The following is an 8,678-nucleotide window of genomic DNA, read 5'->3' as shown; positions in this document are numbered from 1 at the left end:
ATGTCCATGTTTGTTAGTTTTGTAGGTACCTAAGATGCACCAGAAGAAATATACCTATATATGGTATATATAGACCTATATATCATAAGCACATAAACTAGAAATATCTCAGCTAAAATGATATTGGTTTTATGCCCATTTATACTATGGGCATGGAAGAACCCGTGGACCTCCAGATGATTGTTGGACTACAACTCCAGCTGGTCTGCCCAGCATGAGTTGTAGTCCAACAATATTTAGAGGGTTGCCCTTTTCTCACCAGTCATTTCAATAGCCCTGGATTTCCTCCAAAGAATTAGTAAAACCTGTGAAATTTTCTGGGGATTCCCTGGGAAAAAATAACTTGTACTTAGTTTCCATACAACTATGGCTGAACCCCCCCCCCCCCCCCAGAAAACCCAAGAGGAGAAAATTCAACTATCTAGAGTTTGTCTGTGGTGGGTAGATATAGATACATACTACTTTTAAGGTTTTATTTTTGTCTCAGTTTCACCAAAATTATCTATTTAGCAATAACCCACTGGTACTGGGAAAATTTTCTAAGATCATTGGCCAAAAACATTAATCGATAAAGATGCACATCAAGTTTTATTCAATCATAATTAATATTCTGATTTCTTCACTCAGATATAAATATTCCATTTAATGAAAATGATCTACTGAAGTTTGATATCTTTATGTATTTGTTTCACTATTTTTTTAAAAAAAGAATGTTTAATTTATGTAAAGGCATAGGGCATGTGCATAATTTTAAGTATAATAAGCACAGATACTTTATATTTTAATGTAATGATAGTTGAATATATAGAGGGGGGCGGAGGGAGATAGAGAGATAAATATATTTATTGCGCACAGTGCACATTTACTTGTCCATTATAGGTGAAACCTCATATTTGTTTTCATTTATGAAAGCTTTTCTCATTTTCCTCTTTCGTTTGGCTAAGCCACTCCCACTCAGCTCTTGGGAAGCTTTTGGAGTGTTCGCAAAGTTTTGTGTGTTACTGAAGGATTCTGATTTAAATTCACTATCTTGGAGTCCTTAACTCTTGTGTATTCCCTACCAGTAAATTTAACTGAGAAATGTCGATTGAACACACATTTATACAAATGGAAACCCAAGCAAACCACAGGCTCATAAACATTTATGCCCAATGTCTAGACTCACAGAGAATTTGTGTTGGGACATTAGGTGGATGTGAAACAGCAGAGATGGTTTACATGCAGTCTAGAATTCATAAGTGAAACATATTTTGATTTATTTTTAATGAGAAGAAGTGCCAAATATTCACTTTTTTTCCTCAATGATAAGAAAGTAAACATTCCCTCTCCATCACCCTCTTATCCATGAGACAGGGTGAGTTCCCATCTGTCAGCTCCAGCTTCCCATGTGGGAACATGAAAGAAGCCCCCCACAGGATGGTAACACATCTGGGCAACGTCTCTGCAGATGGCCAATTCTCTCACATCAGAAACAACATGCAGTTTCTCAAGTAGCTTCTGACACGATTAAAAAACAACCTCAGGAATCTGTTGGAATAATGAATGAATTCTAATGATAAAATGGCTAATTATTCTGACAAATTTTCCATTGAAGGGAGTTCAAAATGAAATTCTATCTTCTGTTTTTGAAATGAGATTGTCAGTCCTGCTGTAAAGTTAGGTCACACTATGGACCTCATCAGATGGAGGTCCGGAAGCAGGGGACAGCAGGGGAAACCATGGGGTAGCACCCAGCTTCATCCCTTTGACATCCCACAGGATTTCCTGGCTGTCCCCAGCATCCTCCCGTGAAGATATGAGTAGTCACCCATATCCTCAGGGCTTCCTCTGAGCATACCGCCGAGACAGAGCCAGGATGGGGTGCTGCTGGAAGTAGACCTGCGTCATACGTTGGGCTCCGTCAGGCTCCCTTCTGGGTTCCATCTCAGTAGAGCGCTAGGATGGGGAAAACTCCCTTGTCTGATGAGGTCCTATGTCTTGTTATGTTGGTGATCAGCATCCTAGGGTATATCAGGTATTACAGATTTGCTGTGGACAAAGATGGATGCATGAATATTTTGATATTATGTCTATATACCCAATCCTGTATTCTGTGTAGCCATCTTTTTTTAAAAAAAAATCAAATCTCCTGTGAGTCTTTGAGAAGCCCCATAAAAATGGCCAACTTTGGGAGAGTGTTTCAAAGTTTTGGGTGAAAAGCTCATGTACAATTTTTTCCCCCAGCAAAAAGGTTTTTGTGCAAAAATTATATATTTCTTGGCAAAATGTTTTAATAAAGAACACATGCATTCTGTGCCCAATACAATTTGCTGTACAAAAAGCACAATATATTTTGTAGAAATAAATGCTGAAATGTAGAATATTGTTTTAAAAAGCGTTCTTCCAAACTCACTAGTGGGGAGAAGAGTTTTGGAATTATATTTACTTGCATGTAAGAATGAAATGAGTGAAGATTTATATTCCTAACAGGAACCCTTTGCATTAGTGCCTAGAGATTTTTATAGCACTTTATAACCCATTCTAAAATATTACAGTCCACCCTGCGACAATACGTAGATTTTAGTTTGTGGAAACAGAGCAGGCCGTTCTCCTACAGTGGCCTTTAGAGGTCACCAAGAAGGCCCACAGGAATTGTGATTTATTCCGACATTCCTAGGAATAAAAAATGTATACCAGTCCTTCCAGAAACTCCCATACTAGTTGTAGCAGTAGCTCGTTCAGGAATCATACCAATGCTGTCGAATTCTACACTTGTTAACAAGACTTTTTTCCTTTTATATATGCACTGATTTTTATCCAAGATAAGATAATAGGCCCAAAAATGTTCTGTATTTCCTTGCAATAATTGGTTCACCAAATATGCATGCTGCAAGCCTGAGATTACTTTGTTTGATCCATCTTCATATAATGGCTCACAAGATAGCATTTTGCTCTTCGTTCACAGGATGTACTTACCTTGCAAAAATGCTACAGCATCTGTCTGTACTGTTTGTGAACATAGCACTGCTTTGAATGCTGTCAACCAGTAGTGACATTATGTCGTCACAGATAAGAGCTGCACTGTTAATCAAGGCAATAATAAATAATACTGAGACAATGGGTAGTTTTTCATTTATTGGTAAAAATTGGTAAATAATAAGAAAAAAAAGATTTAGCCATGGGAAATATTAGGAATCCTGAAAACAGGGACAAAAATGATCAAAAAATAGGCCATAGAAACCTATGACTTAGAATGGCTGAACATAAGTATAAACATATCTCAGTGAATACCAAAGTCCGAGATCATCCAGGACATCATATTTCTATGTATGGGATTGAGAAATGGACAGAAAAGAAAGCTAATAGGAAGAAAATCAAAATTTGAAATGTGGCGCTGGAGGAAAGTTTTACAGATACCAGCTAGTACAAAACCCCCAAAATAAATAGTTCCTAGACAATCAAGTCTGAACTCTTCCTAGAAGACGGGATGACTAAATTGCTCTCAAGCCAGTGTAGTGGCTAGAAGAAGGTTGAAGAAAGTGTTGGCCATGGACTTCATGCAGCCTGCTCAATTCACCCTCCTTCATTAAAAATGGTGGCACTGTTTCATTATCTGGGCGAAGGCCACAAGAGGGTGCTAGAGAGAGAAGGCTAGATCATTGTACGGGTGTGGAGGGTGGGTTGCAGGAGGAAAACCATTTCTCCCTGCTTTTCTTTTATTCCCCCCACCTATGTCAGCGTCATGGAAACAACACTCGGTTATGAAATGGGAAGTGGGGAGGGGAATAGCTAGCGAAAATAGGGAAAATGGTTTTCCTCCTTCAACTCCTCACACCATAAAATTGACTTTCCTTTTCTTTCTACCGCCCCCTTGTGGCCTCTGCCCAGATAATGGAAGAGTACCAAAATGGCTAATATCACCACCAAGCCTCCAGGGGGAGCAACTGACCACTCTGATACATTTGGGGAATTTGCCATCCCTTATGTCATATACTCTCAGCCTTAGAGGAAGGGAAAAGAACAATGCATTCTGAAAAATTCTGCCAAGAAAGCCCCATGATGGTTTGCCTTAGGGTTACCTAAAATCAGAAATGCTTTGAAAGCAAAAAACAACTCTTTCAAAGAACTTGTAACCAGAACTTTCCAAGAGTAACAGAAATCACAGTAGGATCTACTGGAGGTTCAGATATGCTACTGGCTACATGGAGGCAAAACTATTTTGTGAGGATGGTAGAAATATGGTGTGTGTGTGTATATACACACCTTCTCATGATGTCATGAGAAGGTTCATGTGACCTCAAGCCCTAGTAGCTGCTCACCCCTTGACTGAACTGAGACTTTGGAGGTTTTAGTCCCCACTGAACCACAAACCTCCATAAGTGACTCATGAATTATACACATTTTCTCAGCCTAATCTATCTTGCTCAGTCTGTGGATGAAGTGGACAGAAGACAGCCGTGTATGCTGACATCCGCTCATTGGAGAAAAGGTGGGATATAAATGTACTGAGTGAAGAACTAAAAAAGGTGCCCTACATTCCCTCTGTATGCAGGTACGATCCCTTAGATTCCAACAATAAAGTCCACTAAAATGAGAACTTGATTAGAGTAGACGCACTAAAATCCATAAAGCAATGCTGAGCTGTATTCATTAAAAAATGGCAAAAGAGGGTTTACTTAAAAAAAAAACCCTTTATGAAACAGCAATAGGGTGTGAAATTGTTTCTTAGCAACTTAATTTAATTTATGGGAAAATGTAAAAAAATGCTAGCAATCAGCAGTAATTTAATTATAAGGCTAGCGAACAATTAAACAATAATCTAATTTTATGATCATTATTCTTATAAAACCATCAATCTTGTACCATTCCCTCAACATATCTAAACTTACAGTTCTCTGATTCTTTTTGGGTCCTGACTTGCAGATAAAGACTGTTAAAAAGAAACCATTGCTGTAATGGCGTCCACAGATCTAACTTCAATTGTTACTTCCATCTTGAGTAAGTCAATTGAATCAATGGAAGCTTGTCATCAATACTTGTGTAAATTCCATTGATAGAATGGGTCTACTTTACTTGGACTAACAAGTGAATATAGGTATTTCCTTTTGTCTGAACTTTTATATAACTCAATTTGTGCTTAATCGCCTTTAATGGCAATTGGCTATTTCAAGCTATTGGAATTTGGAGTGCACACACCTTGTGTGACAGTAATGATAAAAACAATGCCTGGCTTTACTGGTTTGGGGAAAAAGCTCTCTTGGGTACTCACTCTCTACAGAATCTTTGAAAGCTGAAGGTTTTGCTGTCATTGAAATGATACACTGAATATCTTTCCACTTCAGAAAGTAATGAGCACGGAACAATGTCAAGTATAACTTTTTTTCCACTCATGTAATAGAAAAATAGGGATGAGATCCTGCACCATGGAGCACAATGTTCTGACAGACTCCTTTCCTTTGCTGCACTCTCTTAATTTCCATTTTACCTTCCTGCCGTCACAGTTGTCCCCATCTTCTACCCTCTAGCATCTGCAGTGGGTCCCCGGGAAACATCGTTTTCATGCTTCTGTATGTAGAAACATACTCACATGCTGTCTATCCCTGCTCTTTCCCATCTGCTAAATAGTGTCCCAGTTCCAGACAGGTAGGTTACATGGTTGTTTATTTGTTCAGTCAATTCCGACTCTTGTGACTTCATAGACCAGCCCATGCCAAAGCTCCCTGTCGGCCATGGCCATCCACAGCTCTTTCAAAGTCAAGCCAGTAACTTCAAGGATAACATCAATCCATCTTGCACGTGCCTTTTCTTACCTTTTCCTTCCATTTTCCCCAGCAACATTGTCTTCTCCAAGCTATCCCGTTATGTGGCCAAAGTATTTAATCTTTGCCTTTAATATCCTTCCCTCCAGTGAGCAGTCAGGCTTTCTTTCCTGGAGTATGGACTGGTTTGATCTTGTGATCCAAGGCACTGTCCAACACCACAGTTCAAAAGTGTCTCTATTCCTTCACTCAGCCTTCCTTATGGTCCAGCTCTCACATCCATAAGTTATTATTATTGGGACTACAATTGCTTTAACTATGTGGACCTTCATTGCCAGTGTGATGTCTCTACACTATTTTATCAAGATTGGGCATTGCTCTCCTCCCAGGAAACATATTTTGATTTCCTGGCTGCAGTCTGCATCTGCAGTCATCTTTGTGCTTAGAAATACAAAGTCTGTCACTGGTTCCATGTTTTCTCTCTCTATTTGACAGTTATCAATCAGTCTGGTTGCCATAATCTTAGTTTTTTAAATGTTTAACTGCAACCCAGCTTTTACACTGTCTTCTTTTACCTTGGTTATAAGGCTCCTCAGCATTTCCTCACTTTCAGCCATCAAAGTGATATCATCTGCATATCTAAGGCTGTTAATATTTCTTCCAGCAATTTAAACTCCAGCCTTGGATTCGTCAAACCCCGCACGTTGCATGATGTGTTCTGCTTACAAGTTGAATAGGTGGGGTGAGAGTATACATTCCCGCTGTACTTTCCCACTCTTGAACCAGTCTGTTGTTCTGTGGTCTGTACTCACAGTTGCTAGTTGATCATTATACAGATTCCTCAGGAGTCAGACAAGGTGGCTTGGTATTCCCATCCTGCCAAGAACTTGCCACAATTTATTATGATCTACACAGTAAATTTATTATGATCCACATGGTTACATGAACAAAGTGTAATTGTGGATGGAAGTGCTGGATGACTCTTTATGTGATGACTTTAAAAGAATTTACCCAAACAGGATCTTAGCTTTTCCTCCCTTTATGGTGTTCCAAGAGTTAAAATAATACTATACAAGACATTTATTTCTATGTATAATTGGGAAGACTGAATCAGCAACTCTCCAAGTTTTTAATATAGATCTCCAGAATCCAGAGCTACTTCTCCTGTTCAATATGGCCCACTGCCACTTTATAGACTCAAAGGAGAAAACAAATTTCTCTTATGGTTAGCCACAGATTCTTCCAAATAAGATTGGGATTTAATCCTACATATAAAGTAGCTGAGTGTAATGAAAAGGTAGAAAGCTGTTTGGATGGTTATACTCTGCATGACTCCAATGTCAGTGGGGTAACAGAATCTACCCCAGGTTTCAGTTCAGTCTTTAAGATACTACCAAAGGAGCTCAACTTTATTCTAACAAAGATTCAGTATTTTTTGTTAAAGTTTAGGCTAAGGACCTGTCTATACCACCAGTTTGTATTAATTAGCCCCATTTTCAAAGATTACTAGCTTGACATCTAACACAGAGACTGACATAACTTTTTACAAACAGAACTGAAACTTAATGAATAGTTTAAAAATTATTTACTAATTTTATTTAAAGCTTCTTAAAATGTGTCACATTGTCAAAATGTACAAACATGTTTCAAATAAAATGACAAATGCTGTGAATCCAAGAAATCATGAATTTTGGATTGGGACAGAAAAATTCAATAAATTATCAGGCTGCTTTCAGCCTGTGGGGTTTATGTACACCAACCTGTGTTGGCATGTTGCCTTTCTTTTTGTGTGTATAATACACAGAATGATACATTTTGCATGCATATTATTGTAATGTTCATGAACATGTTTCCTTACATGAACAAACCAAAGTTCTTCTGTCATAGTAAATGACTTGGAAAAATAAGCAAAGCAGAAGGAATGCTATATACACATGACCTTTATTTATAATTTTATATACAACTCCACCGCATCACACTGAACACATCCATTGTTTGATTTTGGAAGTTAAGCTCTGGAAGGAAACAATAGGGTCTAAAGGGGGAATTTTTCCTGAAAGCCATAAGAATGCAATCAGAGTGAACAGTGACTGGTCTTGCAAATCCCTCTTGTAGTGCCAAAGTTTATTAATTATGGTTTTCTGTGGGCAAGCAGATGGCGACTACTGGATGGCATATGTTCTCTATCAGAATTCAGAGCTGGTGTGGTCTATCCAATGCAATTTTCTGAATCAGCACTCCAAATAACCAAACCAAATCTAAAGTTGACCAAAAATTGATTTGTAACCCTTTTGGTACTAATGTTGGAGAGTGGTCCCTGGTCAAGTGGTCCCTGATCAAAAAAAAAAAAAGATTGGGAACCACTGGGCTAGACAGAGCAACGGTCTTACTCGGTATAAGGGAAAGTCTTATGTGACCTAGTTGTGTCTGCATTTTATTACCAGCTCTGCATGCTCTGCCATCCAAATCTAGGTGCAAAAGAGTGGTTCAAGAGGTGAAGCCAATACGTGATTCAATTCCATTAATCATGTATTGGGATGACCTGAACCTTGATATATAAATTTACTTCTGAGTTACTACTGACCGTGGATTCTACAAGCATATTACAGGGAAAGTATTATTGCTATCATTAAAAAGGAAACCAGATCTATTCCAATCCATGGCAAACTGTTTAGTGATTTGCCACTAGATAGATTGTGATCTACTTTCTGCCTGCACTTGCTATTGTAAAAACTTCCTCCAGAAATTCTCAACATACCCTATGAATTTCTTAGACAAGAAGCAGAAGTGGTTTTGTCAACTCCTTCCTATGCAATATAGTCTAAAGCAGATGGAATTCATTGGTAGTCTCCCATCCAAGTACTAGCCAAGGCCAGTCTATCATAGGGAATGCAAAATACGTGCCTAAAGAAGAAACCAGTTCCTGGCAAAGACACAATT

This window comes from Anolis sagrei, chromosome 2 (assembly GCF_037176765.1).
Source record: "Anolis sagrei isolate rAnoSag1 chromosome 2, rAnoSag1.mat, whole genome shotgun sequence".
Taxonomy (NCBI): Eukaryota; Metazoa; Chordata; class Lepidosauria; order Squamata; family Dactyloidae; genus Anolis; species Anolis sagrei.
The sequence above is the reverse complement of the archived record's forward strand: the minus strand, read 5'-3'. Positions refer to the sequence as shown.